Genomic DNA, 15,372 nt, shown 5'->3' with positions numbered 1-15,372 from the left:
TTAGGAGAAATGCCTTGTCCTCTACTTACTTTCTGCATGTGGAAAGCATGGAGGCACAGAGGGGAAACTAGCAAATGACCTGAAGCTGTGTGGGCTGATGTCTCTGCTGGGGCTCCTAGGCAGTGTCTCCTGTGACTTCTAACTCCTTAGCACCTTCCTTCCCCAACCCAACCCGGGCTGCCCTGCACTGGGAGGTACAGAGAGAGGGGATAATGTCAGAGCAAGAGATGGTATGAGTGGTAGGAGGGCTTGGTGTGGTGATGGTGCTTTATTTTCTCGGGCTTCTTTGTCCACATGTTCTGTTGAATGTGGTTGATTCATGGAAAATGATTGAAGTCAAACCGTCCCCTACTACTTGGGGCTCTGTAAGCGGTGGTTCGTGTGTTGTGAGATGAAATAAGGACAGTTAAACCACAGCCAACTTTGCCTACTTCCAAAAGACCACAGCTAATGGAAAGAAAATATTCATCTGCATATGCATACTCCTTCTGTCAAACATACTGTTGGGCCTTGGTGGTGGGTTCCCCTATTTTATATCAAATTCATTCCAACTAGCTGCTCTATGAGTTGGGATCCTATGACCAGGACCATTGAGACCCTACACCCTCAGTCCATTCTGATGACTCCATTCTGAAGGAAAGGGCACCCAGACTTCTTGTAACACTAGGTGATCCCTGACATTCAACCAGGGTCTTGTGCTTTTCCATGGCAGGTGATTTACTGGGGTTCATACTTTCGATCTCATTTTGTCAGTGTAGGCAGGGTGACATGAGACCCCTGCCCATGAAGTTACTAGCACAGATAGACTGTAGATGTCACAATAGCAGGTGCTTCTTTCCCCACAAGAACACAGACATATGGAGGCCCTGAGTTCAACTGTGTAATTGGATGTCATAGACTGAGTTCTCTAAGTCCCTTTAAAGGGACAGGTGACTGTAGAGTCAGGCTGAGCAAGATCAATAGAAGACATGTACATCAGAAATTTGTCCTGGGGATCAATTAAAAGAGTATTCAGTAACATGAGCACAAAGAGCAAGTGTCCCTACCCCAGCCACACCTGGGAATGATACAGAGAGGGTGCCAGTCCTGAGACCCAAATTGTCCAGTCCTTGGGGAAACAAACTTCTATTGCTGAGATCACCACCCTAGGCTTTCACAGTCTGACTTCACAGAAGATTCTCACATTCTCTTGTTCTGTGCTTGAGAGCCAACTTCTGGGTGAGCCTTCACTTCCATGAACAGGAGCTCCATGCTACTGCTTCAGCACAGCATGTATGGGGGAGAGGGCAACTTTTCTCAGGGTAATTTGTACACTCACACCAGCTTAGGCATCATCAGTGATCCTGGTGTATATGTGACTCTACTCCTGAGACAAGATAATCTGTGTCCACACCTCTGAGTTCTGGAGATTTGGGTCTCAAAGGCCAGAATCTGCAGACCTCCCTTGCCCCTTTCTTCACTTTAAGAGTTTCTTTAAACCTCTGCTGCCCACACCCCTCCTGGTGGCACTTCTGTCATTTGGTCCATTCTTAGCACAAGCATAGATGGAGCTGATCTGACCTGCACAAGGCACATTTGACCCTGTCATTACATTCTTAGTTATTTCTTCAGGAAAGATCGCTGATGAAATAATACTTGTTTTCCATTATGTACATTTTCCCTCTAAAAATCAGAAAAATATCTAAATGTCTGAGAACAGAAGAAAAATTAAATAATTATTATATTTCCATGAAGTGTTCTGCATCCACTCAACATTATATCTATATGGTTTATGGCAGCATGGAAAATGCATATGTATTCAAGCAAAAGCAAATATATAATGAAAAAAATGTATATCCCACAAGATCATATTTATAAAAATAAAAACCCAAATACATATGTGCAAATCAGAAAGGTGATACAAAACTACCAGGTGACTTCAATCATTTCCAGATATTCCAAAATTTCTACAGTAAACTGACTTTATAATTTCTAAATTATAATTTTTAAAGCATGGCAAAAATAATATCAGCAATACGGTCACAATACTGTGAAAATGCAAACACAAAACCACTAGGAGACAAACAAAACTGTCAGCAGTGATGTGGCTACAGAGTTTGAAGCGTAGATTCTATGATTTTTTTCCATGCACATTTTTACAAAATACATGTATTACTGTTGCAGTGAGGGAGGGAACATAACAAAAAAATCTGTGGGAAGACAAGGTAGCAGGTGAGGGATAGAGCCTTCTCACACACACAGGAAGCAGCCTGCCTCACAGTTGCTTTACTCTTGTCAGATAATACACCTCAAATAGGACATTTTCTTCTTCTGAGAATGTCTGCCTGCGTTACAGCCAAAAAGAAATCTGGTACAGGAGAATGAGGGGCACAAAATTTTAAGGAAAGGTTGTGCCCCACATCTTAACCTCATAAATATTAACTCATAAATGTCACACAATTCAGGTCAAGTTTGTGGTAACATAAACAGATAAAGGTATCACTGTTGGGAAGCTTCACTTTCCAGTTTATTAATTTGTTGTAAAGACACTGGGGCAGATTAAATGCCTTCTCACTCAGAAATGAGTCTGAGGAAGGAGATCATACTATGTCTTCCTGTTTCTGGGCTTACTCTCCTCCTGTCACGCTAATGGAATTTGATCCCCAAGGAGCTGACATGTCTTGGAATTATTTGGGAGCCCTAAATAAAGCCAAACATTTAATTAAAACATAATATTATGTATGTTTTGCACAATTTATTTATTTTATTTTTTTTAAAAATTTTTATTTATTTATGATAGTCTCACAGAGAGAGAGAGAGGCAGAGACACAGGCAGAGGGAGAAGCAGGCTCCATGCACCGGGAGCCCGACGTGGGATTCGATCCCGGGTCTTCCAGGATCGCGCCCTGGGACAAAGGCAGGCACCAAACCGCTGCGCCACCCAGGGATCCCTGTTTTGCACAATTTAAAAGTGAATGATAGCAAGGCCTCATTGCTATCATCAACAAATCTCATGGATGCCAACTATAAAACTGGACTAGGTCAACAAAACTAACCATTTCAGTGTTTGGGAAATGTCCAAATGCATGCAACAGTCTGAGAAGCATTTACACTTGAAAAGCTGCAGAATTCAGGGAACAACAGCAGTACACTTGCCTACAGTGGCTGCTGTGCTTTCCCCACACAGCATCATAGACATGAAGTTTCTTCTAAAATTGAACAGGCATGAGGACTGGCAGCAAATCACACAGTGTAAGGGAGTTCAGTTAATTTGTGGTGAGGAATGATGTAATGGTGAACTGACAATCTGTGTGGTATGTAAGCAGGAAGTCCAGGGGGTCTGCTGCTCTGATGTTGTGGTCATGGCTATAGCAAGCATGTGTTTAGCTAAAGCTGTGTGCATGCTTAGCAGCACTCAAAAGAGCTCAAACCTTCCAAGTACTGCTGGTGGACCTTGAGGTGATTGGCATATGCAGAGGAGCCATGGAAAGACTCAGAAAAAGTATAGCTGGGAAGACTTTACTTTAGCCCATGAAGTCTATGTGCTAATTGCCTAAAATATAAATATGCTACCCAATACTTACTACAAAAGCATTTAGTGGACAATAAAAATTTTAATCAAGTTACTTGAGCATAATCCCTATCAAATCTTAGTTTTCACTGAGCTGTGTGGACATGGGGTAATCCTCTGGAAGCTAGGCTGAAAAATAAGGAAATTAAAAGAGAAAACAGGAGTCATGAAACACCACGTACTGCAGAGAATATAATATCACAGATTTAGTCCAAGCAACATTCTTAGAATACAAACAGCAATGAAACAACATTTTGGGGAAAAATCACAATCTAGAGTTGCTGCAATATGTTTTCAACAAAATATTTTTTATTTTTTAAATTTTTTTCAACAAAATATTTTTTAATAAAAAAATAAGAAGATGGGCAAAAAATCAGATAAGTGTGACTCTTATTAGGGGAAAACCCCCCACAACTCCATACAAGCTGTCCTTGAGTGTGTCCAGATATTTTCTTTAGTGAAGATTTCAAAGTGGCTATTACATATTTGTTCAAAAAGAAAATAGGAAACCATGTTTAAAGAGTTAAGGGAAAGTATGACAATAAAAAATCAGCAAATAGGTATTCCAGTGAAGGATACAAAAATTACAAAACAGAACATACATTTAAACAAATAAAATCTACATTAGGAAAGCTTTATACCTGAACTATTCACTAGAGAGCTTTAAGAGAATATTCCAGTTGGCAGAAAAAATAATCTCAATACAAGTGAACTTCTTCAACTTGATAAAGGGCGTCTGTGAAAACCCATAGCTGACATCATACTTAATGTTGAAACAGTGAATGCTTTTCCCCAAAGACAAGGAACGAGAGATGGATGTCTGCTCTGGACATTTCTATTCAACCTGGCATTAAGTGTTCTAGAAAGTGCACCTAGAAAAAAATGTAAAGATCTCTAGCAGATTGAAAAGTAAAAATAAAAATGTCTTCACCACAGATGACATGATCCTGTATGTAGATAATTCCATAGGACCTACATGCATACAAACCAAAACTAGAACTCATAAACAAGGTCACCATCATTGTACAAAATATCAGTTGTATTTCTATAAGCTAGCATGAACAACTTGAAAATGAAATTAAAGAAATGATTCCATTTATGATAGAACTGAAAAGAATAAACATTTAGGAATTAATTTAAAACAATAGGAGCAAATCTTGTATTTTGACAAGTGTGACAAGTTAATTCAGTGCAAGATGGGATAGTCTTTTGAACAAATGGCTCAGCTACAGCTGGATAACCAAAGGCAGAAGAATAAACTTAATTTTTTTACATTCTCCATATATGAAAATTAATTCATGATGCACCATAATATTTTTTTTCTTGGACCATAATCTTAATGGGAGAGCTAACACTATAAAATCTTCTAGAAGAAAACAAAGGAGAAAATCTGTGATACCGGATTAAGGCAAGGAGTTCTTAGATATGACCCCAAACACACAATCCTTAAAAGAAAAATTTCTGATGAACTAGATTGTATCAAAATTAAAAACATGTGTATGGAGTGTCCAGGTGGTCAGTGGTTTGGGCGTATGACTTTTAGTTTTGGCTCAGGTTATGGTCTTATGGTCATGGGATCAATCTCCATGTTGGGCTCCTAACTACTGGTGAAGTCTGCTTGAATTCTCTCACTCCCTCTCCCTCTGCCCCTCCCCACCACTTGCACACACATTAATTCTCTCTTTGTCTTAAATAAATAAATAAATAAATAAATAAATAAACAAACAAGCAAGGAAGCAAGCTTCAAAAGGTTCCGTGAAGAACATGAAAAGCCTACAGTTTGGGAAGGACATATTTGTGAATCATATGAAGGATTTTTATCTGATAAAGGACTATCATCTAGAATGTATGAAGAACTGCTATGAAGAGAAACAACATAACTATAAAAAATAAAAAAAAAGCTTAAAATACACATTTCTCCAAAGGAGGGATATGAATAACTAATAAGCACATGAAAACAATTTCAACCTCACCATTCATTAGGGGCATGGGAATGAAATCCACAAGTAGATGCCACTGCATGCTTGCTAGAATGTCTATCATCTAAAAGACAACTTCTAACATGTGTCAGTAAGAATAGGGAGAAGCAAACCCTTTTTTAAAAAACAAAGTAAATACACATATATACTTACATACATTAAGGCAAAATAATACAGTTTTTGTGTTACCGAGCTGAACGTTGAAAAAAGAACGTAAGTGAAATAAACTGGTTTGGGTACATATCCACGTGCTTTGTAATCTGTGCCTGACTCAGTTATGTCCTTGGCATTTTCTTGGAGAAAGAATTTTTCTTTCCGCGGGGCCTATTTTTAATTGTCCCGTGTAACTGCTGAATTCTTTCCCTTTCAATTTTACAGTTGATAAATTGAAATTAGCACCTTCAGTTGACCCTTCTCTTAGACTAGAACATACTTAATTACGAAAATGTGTCTGGGACAGGTGCTCAGGTGCCTAATACACTCCGAGCAAGTTCTGAAAAAATGGGGGACTATTCTCAAGTCCAAGTCTTTGCGTATAAAATGATGTAAACATTTTAGCCCAGATATTTTCAAAGGTGGTGCTTTCATGCCTTTTTTCTTTTTTCTTTTTTTTTTTTATATTTTATTGGTGTTCAATTTACTAACATACAGAATAACACCCAGTGCCCGTCACCCATTCACTCCCACCCCCCGCCCTCCTCCCCTTCTACCACCCCTAGTTCGTTTCCCAGAGTTAGCAGTCTTTTTTTTTTTTTAATTTTTATTTATTTATGATAGTCACAGAGAGAGAGAGAGGCGCAGAGACACAGGCAGAGGGAGAAGCAGGCTCCATGCACCGGGAGCCCGATGTGGGATTCGATCCCGGGTCTCCAGGATCGCGCCCTGGGCCAAAGGCAGGCGCCAAACCGCTGCGCCACCCAGGGATCCCCCAGAGTTAGCAGTCTTTACGTTCTGTCTCCCTTTCTGATATTTCCCACACATTTCTTCTCCCTTCCCTTATTTTCCCTTTCACTATTATTTATATTCCCCAAATGAATGAGAACATATAATGTTTGTCCTTCTCCGACTGACTTACTTCACTCAGCATAATACCCTCCAGTTCCATCCACGTTGAAGCAAATGGTGGGTATTTGTCATTTCTAATAGCTGAGTAATATTCCATTGTATACATAAACCACATCTTCTTTATCCATTCATCTTTCGTTGGACACCGAGGCTCCTTCCACAGTTTGGCTATCGTGGCCATTGCTGCTAGAAACATCGGGGTGCAGGTGTCCCGGCGTTTCATTGCATTTGTATCTTTGAAAACAATTTTTAAAAAAGATTTTATTTATTTATTCATGAGACACACAGAGAGAGGCAGAGACACAGGCAGAGGGAGAAGCAGGCTCCATGCAGGAGCCCGATGGGGGACTCGATCCCAGGACTCCGGGATCGCACCATGAGCCAAAGGCAGATGCTCAACCACTGAGCCCCCCTGGCCTCCCTGAAAACAATTTTTTAACTAGAGCTACTTCACTATGACTCCATCACTATACTATGGCCACTCTGTTGGTGTGTGTACATAGAGTTAATAAATACATCATTTTTTTGGAAAACAGCTTTGGACGAGAACTGCTTTATCTCTCCACCGCTAAAATATGGTCAGTTGGTTTAAAGCTACCTGGTTTGTGGGCATTCATTTCAGCAGCCGCAGGTAGCAGGTGCACCCAGTAAACCTGATCTCGGATGCATGGGGAGGGGGGGGGGCAGCACTCTGCTGTACTGCATACCTGTCTGCAGAGCTGCGTCCTGAGACTGAGGGGGCCTCACGCCAGGCCTTCCTGTGCCCTTCTCTGCACATGCTGACCAAGTTCTAGCCACCAAGGAAAAGCCGCACGTTAGCTTTGTCTCGGCCCCTGTCCTTCCCGATGCCGGGGCTGGAGGGACACCTGGATGCCCAGGTCTGAGCTTTCAGCATCGGACCACACCTGTCATCTGCGGAGGTTCCGAGACTCCACTGGGCTCCCGGACATTTGATCCTGACAACTGGCTGCAGGAGCAGTCATGGAGCCGTGCCCGTGAACAGATGAACAAACTGAGGCAAAGATACGACACTGGGCCCTTTGAAGACAGAGGAAGGGGCCATGAGCCAAGAGGCACAGCAGCCTCCAGACGGGGGTAGAAAGCAAGGAATGGATTCTCCTCTGGAGCCCCCAGAAGGAACACAGCCCTGCGGACACCCTGATTTTAGCCTGGTGGGATTGATTTTGGACATTTGACTTCTGTCGTACAACTGTACAACAATAAAATTGTGTTGGTAGAAAAAAAAAAAAACAAAGTAAATATAATTAACATGAACTGCTATATTAGTTTCAGGTATATAATATAATAATTCAACACTTGTATGAATTACTCAGTGCTCATCACAATGACTGCTCTTAATCCCCCTTACCTATTTTCCCCAGACCCACCCACTTCCCCTCTGGAAACCACCGCTTTGTTCTCTTTCTGTTTTTCTTTGTCTCTTTTTTCTTTGTTTCATCTTCTGTTTTGTTTCTTACATTCCACATAGTAGTGAAATCATATGGTAATTGTTTTTCTCTTTCTGACTTATTTTACTTAGCATTGTACTCTCTTAGTGCATCCATGTTGTTGCGAAGAGAAAAATCTCATTTTTTTAAATGTCTGAATAACATTCCCCATATATACCAGGAGAAATGAAGTCTCACACACTGCTAGAGGCGACATAAGATGGTATAGCAACTTTGGAGAACACTTTGATGATGACTTAAAAATTCAACTGAAACTCACCAAAAGACCCAGCGAATCTTCTTTCTTAGAAAAATGAAAACAAATATCCCACAAAGACATGCATGACAAAGTTCATAGTGGGATTAGTCATAATAGCAAAAATTGGCAGCAATTCCAATATCCATCCATTGGTATATTAACAAAATGCTGTCATCCATGCACTGGAATAGTATTCAGCAATACAAAGGGACAAACTACTTATGCATGTTACAACACTTATGACACTCAAACTCCGTACGCTAAGTAGAAGAAGCCAGATGCAAAAAAATTATATATTGTATGATTTCACACATATTGATTGTACAAAAATGGTAAATAAAATGAAAAGCTGGTCAGTGGTTTATCCAGGACTGGAAGTAAAAGCAGGGATTAACTGCAAATAAGAAAGCTTTCCTGGATGACAAATTTTCTGTAAAATTGTATTGTGATGTTGGTTTAAAAAGTATACATTTATTAAAAACCATTTAAGCACACATTTATAATGGATGAATTTTATGGTGTGCAAATTATATCCCACTAAAGCTATTTTTTTAAAAAATCAAGGTTAAGTAATATCCTCACCTGTAATATCGCAATACCTTTCAAACTTTTTATTAAAAATTAGAAAAATTGCTTTTCATATCTGCTGAGTGTGTACAGGGGACTCTCTAATTGATCATTTAAGCAAGAACAGTTAGGAGAGATTAAAGAGTTCTAAGAATAATACCATAGGGCCACAGGAGTTAGCCAAGACAGTCCCAGGCAGGCCAGGAGGTATGACTGATTATTTTTAGCAGGTGTCAAATTCAAATTTCAGTGCCTTCATTGAGACTTGCTTGGCACAGATTATATCATGCAACTGAGCTATTCTTCACTTTAAATTAGTCTTCCCATGAGTCAGGAGGTGACAAACTACCTTTTCCTCGGGATCACAATGGATTCACTTTGGCTGTCTGACCATGTAAAACACTTTCATCTCAATAGTCTGACAGCCTCAATTATGCTTCTTCCTTCCTTCCACTGAATAAACAGGTAAGCAGGACATACAAGCAAACCTGCAAACAAACCACCTGTATATCTTTCAAAGTATCTAACAAAAGGTGCTAATTTTCCAAATCTCTAAGATACTAAAAGTCAAGCCATTCCTTTAGAAGGAAAAATGCTAACATTTTAATTTTTGGTGACTCTGATTTATTTCTCTTCCTTTCATCCATTCCTTCCACAGCTATAAATGTACTCTGTGCCAGCACCACACTAGGTGCAGGAGAAAGTCAGGAGAAGGCAAGCAGCCCCCAGATGCCCTCTTCTCCACCAGGGGCCAACCAGCGCCGCATCAGTCCCAGGGCAGCAGAAGCACAGACGCCTGTTCTGTTTAATTTTCAACCACTGGCCTCATGAGCCAACAGTGCTTTAGAGTTGAATCTTCTTTTCTAGGCACAGTTTTTAATTCCAATAACAGTTTTTAATTATAATTCTTTCCTAACTTGAAGGTTCAGCCAATGAAAATATAATACAATAAAGTAAGTCACTTTGAACACTCCTTCTCTCCTACTACACACTTGCATTTTGTCTTGAACAAAGCAGCTTCCCAGCAGAGCACCCTGACCAGGTTTGTTCCAGATCAACTCCGGAGCCCAATGAAATGGAAATGCTCCCAACCACCACTAGGTGGGAGTACAAGTCAGAGGCAGGAAGCCAGTGGATTCAGACCTGGGAGCTTGAAGAAGAATGTCTAAGGTGGGATTCCTCCTGTTTATCCTGCCGCTCTGAACTTCTAATTAAGTAAACACATCACTACTGAGAACTCTTATTAGAACAATAAAAGCTATGCAAAATGCTCAATTAAATATGAACTTCCGTTTTTTAAAAGAACAAGTCCTATGACATATAAAAAACTCCATAAAATAACCCTCATAATGAGGTGTGCAAAATTTAATACTTGTTTGAGGTTCTCCTGAGTGAGAAAGAGATTTTCTGCTGGTTCATATCTGCATTTCATCTGACTCTATGGTTTTGTGTTTTAATCTGCTTTTATTTTTTAAAGATTTATTTATTTATTTTAGAGAGAGAGAGCAGGGGAAGGGGCAGAGGGAGAAAATATCCAAGCAGACTTCCATAGGGCAGGTGCGATCAGCAGGAGAAGCCAAAGGAGTAAATGTACATTGTGAGCTTGCACCCATCCCGCCACCATAGGGAGCACAGACCCACAGGCCGGTGTCCTACAGGCCCCAGGAGACCAGACAAAAGGACCAGAGAGAAGAAAGGGACGATGGACACAAGAGGCTCATGTGAGGAGAGCGCTGAGAGCAACAGAATGTGGTCATCAGAAGCCAGAGAAATGACTCAGATGGAATAACATAGACTTTACAGTAGGTGCTGTGAGCAGGGAAAGAGGTGGAGGGATAGGGATAGAAGGTAATGGAGAAAAGAGAGATGTAAATAAAGGAACTAGGTAGTAGAGATGGACAGACAGACATAGGGAGACGGGAGTACAGAGACAGATGGGGAGGGGAGGAGGGGGAGATGGGGGAGCCAGAGGGGAGAGAGAGAGAAATAAAGCAGGACAAGGAGACCCAGCTGGAACGGGAGATGGAGAGACAAGGACACAGAGGGAAGGATGGCAATAGACGTGAGACAGAGAGGAGTGTGGACACAACCGTGGGGACAGAGGGCCTGAGGGGGGAAAACAGGGGGAGAGGGATGTGGGGGGGCCAGCAGGAGCAGCACCAGAGCCAGGGCAGGAGCTGGGAGCCCCTGATGACCCTTGTCTGCACCCAGGATCTCCTTGGGGGTGCACAGGGGTGATTTCCTCATTCTCGACTTTTCTCTAACCTCTCCTGCACTCAGGGTGGTAATAATTCCCTCAGGAAGAGCTGCCATTGGTAAGGCCCGTGCTAGCCTGGGACATGGTCCGTGTGGGGACGGGCAGGAAGGTGGTCGGTTCCTTTATGACTGTGTGATTTCTCTTTGCCATCATTTCTCAGCTGAGCCCTGGGACTTGGAGTAGGAAGTGGTGTTTAATACCATAATATAGATGCTGGGGTACTCACCTCTGGATTCATATGGCTTTCCCCTTTTTCGGTGGTATCTAAAAAGGGGTAATACCTAGAGACATGAATTCAAATGATAGATCAGAGTTTTTACTAATCTTTAAAAATTGTGTATTTGTGGGCAGCCTGGGTGGCTCAGCGGTTTAGCGCTGCCTCAGCCTAGGGCGTGATCCTGGAGACCCAGGATCGAGTCCCACGTCGGGTTCCCTGTGTGGAATCTGCTTCTCCCTCTGCTCCCCCCTCTGTCTCTCATGAATAAATAAATAAAATCTTTTAAAAAATTATATATTTTCATTTTTCCCTTACACTGACATTTTTCTGCCTAATGTTGTCAACATAAATTTTTAAAAAATACGTAAATATCAGTGAGTCATAATCACCACTAACAATAGGCCCAGAGGATGAAATTTAAGATTTTTCTCTCTCCCTCTCACTCCCCACACTGTCTCTAGGGGACCCTGTGCCTATGAATAAAATCTAGTAGCAAGAGTACACTCCATTCTGTGCTGTAGCTTTAAATTTTTTTCTAGCATTCTGGTGGAGGAGATTTCTCTAATTACTTGTTTGTTTTGAGAATTCTTTTTCCAGGGCACCTGCATAGCTCTGTTGGCTAAGCATCTGCATTAGGCTTAGGTCATGATCCCAGGGCCCTGCTCAGTGGGGAGCCTGCTTCTCCCTCTTCCCTGCTATTCCCCACAGCTCGTGCTCTCAGGCTCTATCGCTCTGTCAAATAAATAAATGAAATCTTCTAAAAAAAAGGAAAAAATATTTGAACTCTAGTGTGATGGCAGTTTTATACTTTCTTAAGTCCAAAAACATGAGGGGCACTTGGGTGACTTAGCAGCTGAGCCTTTGGCTCAGGGCGTAATCTCAGAGTCCTAGGATTGAGTCCCACATCCAGCTCCCCCGCAGGGAGCCTGTTTCTCTCTCTGCCTATGTCTCTGCCTCTCTCTGTGTGTCTCTCATGAATAAATAAATAAAATCTTTTTAAAAAGTCCAAAAACATGAGACTCATGTGCCAGTATGGATTTCCTGGGACTCCAAGATAGTGAGGTTGCCTGGGATAGTCTGCTCTCAGAGCTGCTCCTGGGGCAGCCTCCTGTCCCCTGCACATGGGGTTCTTGAGCACAGGACAGTCAGCCAGTGTCCCTGCGCTTCCTTACTTCCCAGCCTCTGTGAAGGCACTTGAGATTACTGTTCTCTTTAATGATAGCCATTTTTTAAAAAAATTATTTGTTTATTTGAAAGGGAGCACAAGCAGAGGCAGGAGCGGAGGGAGAAGTAGACTCCCCCTTGAGCAGGGAACATGATGCCTGACTGGATCCCAGGACCCTGTGATCATGACCTAAGCTGAAGGCAGATCTTAACCGACTGAGCCACCCAGGAGCCCTGATAATAGTCATTCTAACAACTGTGAGACTATACCTCCTTGTGGATTTGATTTGCATTTCCCTGAATTATTTCAGACAAATAACAAATAATTTAGTTTGTGTTCCAATATTGCATAGCACTTCGTACTTATTTTTCCATTAAATCTGGCAACCCTATGTGAGGCTGCCTTTTTTCCTTGAAGAGAAAAAGACATTATCTAGCAAATTAATTTTCTGTGAGCACACGTATACACTTACACACACTCACACACATTTCTGTATATCTACTGAGCAGAGTCAAATGAAGACCAACATAACTGATCCTACTTTCTTCTAATAAGCCCATTTAATGATGATCACATTTGTTAAGCTATTTTAAAAAGGTCAATGTGGGGAATGTTCAAGTGGCCCGTCATCATCTGTTGACTGAGAATACTAATGTGTCTCACAGAATTTTAATATTTTCAAGAATTCCAAAATTGAAATTTATGTTTGAAAAAGGGACCTGGCCCCATCCCTGACACGTGGTGGGTGCTCTGCATGTAGTGACTGAATTTGAAATGCCAGGTCCGCTCAATGAGAGGTGTGCACAATGGAGAGGAGGGCATGGGGGCTCGAATCCTGCCTCAGCTGCTCGTGGTCCTGTCATATTGAATGAGTCACCTGCTTTGGGAAGCTGTTTTCTCATCTTTAAAGATGAGAATTAATGAGGCTTCTGGGGGAAAAAATGAGGTTTCTGGAATGAGGCTTTCATTTTCATTTTTAAGTGTCTAAACTTCTGTGATTCTGTAGTGAAGTGTGAATGTCCAGGATACTACCTATGATATGTTTTTAAAATGGGGTTAATAATCTAACAAATGAAACATATTTTTAAGAAAAAGTGTGTATTCAACACAAAGTATTATAAACATGTAAATTGAATATAAAAGCGAGACTATTTTATAGAGAGTTCTCTCATCAAAACATATCAATGGCTTTCCTGTTGTGAGTTTTCTGGGCTTGTCCAGTTTACTAAGCGTTGACATCACATGTGCATCCAATTTATTTCCTGTGACCTAGTGAAGAAGTCAAACTGGATTAGATCTCAGACGCTCCCATGGCCAGAAGGGAGCTGTCCCAGGTCGGGGAAAGCAGGCAAGCCTCTCAGAGGTTAAAGGAAAATGTCCAAGCTTCATCACCTGGCTCTTTGCACAGGGTCAGCCTGAGTCCACACCTGCTCTGACCCACCTGCCTCTCCCCTGGAGCTGAAGTCTGGGGCCATCAGAGCAGTTGTATTCATGGCAGCAGCAGGATGACCTGGGAGGACAGGAAGTTCTGCTCCCTCAAGAGCCACCTGATTTCTCTCTTCTGGAGACCAGGGGGTTCTTGCTCAGATCTCCCTAACACCTCATAAGGCTATTATCTGTGACCCGTTCAAAAGGTTTTTCATATTACTTTTTAAAATTGTGCAATTTTTAACAAATATGATCTTTTAGTGCCATGTAAGGAAGAGCACAGATACACTGCAGCAGGAAGAGAAGTAGAGGACAGGAAAGCAATTATCACCTGTTCAAATGCATTTCCAGGCCCAGCATGGACCTTCTATACTCTAGGGTGTCAAGCCAGCAAACTGAAATTTAGGGAACTCTCCTGTCCCTGTAAATGCTGCCCTTGACCAAAAACAGACTATCCCAGCCAGCCAGGCTCCAAACACCAACAATCTATAAGATCAGATATGTACCCTCAAGCAATCAGCCTAACTCAAATACTCTCTCTTCAATCCCTGACTGACCTGCCAGCCTTGTGAGGAAATCCCTGACCTCCTAGCTCATCCTGCCTGTTCCCTCTGGGCTGCTTCTAAGGATAAAACTCCCTCATGCCCTGAATCCCTGAGGCAGAGTGCTCCACTGCTTGTGAGGCCCTGAACTCCCCAATCCATGGATTGTTCTTCTTTGGATAAAGCACACCACACTCTACAGACTAAATTGTTTCACTTTTTTTGATTGACACACCCAGGAGCTAGCTTGTTTGGTTGAAGGTTTGGGGCAGACTCTTTATACATTAAGGCTGATCGTGGCCAACAGGTGTTGAGCCTTTAATGTCAGCAATGTTTGAAGACAAATATCAACAGTAATTGAGAGAAACAGAGTTTTGAAGGCTGACAATGAGAAATAAAATTTATTTTCATAAAAGAAAAAAGAAGTTGTGGATTTTCTTCCCAAAAGTAAGATAATCTAATTGGTGAGATTAGATTAGATTTTTCTCTAGAATGGGAGAGAGCAGGAAGAAAAGAGTTCACCCACATTCTCAACCACATTGCTCACTCTCTATATTGAGAGTCTTTCCACATGTCGTTCTGCTGTGCAGATGTCACCCCCATTGTCACTCTCTTTTCCACTTAACATTTTATTTTTTACTTTTTTTGTTTTTTAATAATAAATTTATTTTTTATTGGTGTTCAATTTGCCAACATACAGAATAACACCCAGTGCTCATCCCGTCAAGTGCCCCCCTCAGTGCCCATCACCCATTCACCCCCACCCCCCACCTTCCTCCCCTTCCACCATCCCTAGTTCGTTTCCCAGAGTTAGGAGTCTCTATGTTCTGTCTCCCTTTCTGATATTTCCTACCCATTTCTTCTCCCTTCCCTTCTATTCCCTTTCACTATTATT

The 15,372-nt window shown here is 41.6% G+C and overlaps 1 protein-coding gene across 9 annotated transcripts in view; it reads right to left on the bottom strand.

Annotated features, from left to right (window-relative positions):
• The window catches only part of LOC144293016 (uncharacterized), a 130,627-nt gene that overhangs the window by 103,949 nt on the left and 11,306 nt on the right, over positions 1 to 15,372 (bottom strand). For 3 of the 9 annotated variants that reach the window (XR_013360453.1, XR_013360449.1, XR_013360447.1), the window contains exon 2: positions 11,352 to 11,406. The exons of the other annotated variants lie outside the window; for them this stretch is intronic. The gene's annotated coding sequence lies outside the window, so the exon portion shown is untranslated. The remainder of the gene's footprint in view (positions 1 to 11,351; positions 11,407 to 15,372) is intronic. 9 annotated transcript variants of the gene reach the window in all.

This window comes from Canis aureus, chromosome 21, assembly GCF_053574225.1.
Source record: "Canis aureus isolate CA01 chromosome 21, VMU_Caureus_v.1.0, whole genome shotgun sequence".
NCBI lineage: Eukaryota > Metazoa > Chordata > Mammalia > Carnivora > Canidae > Canis > Canis aureus.
This window is presented reverse-complemented; position numbering and strand designations above follow the sequence as displayed.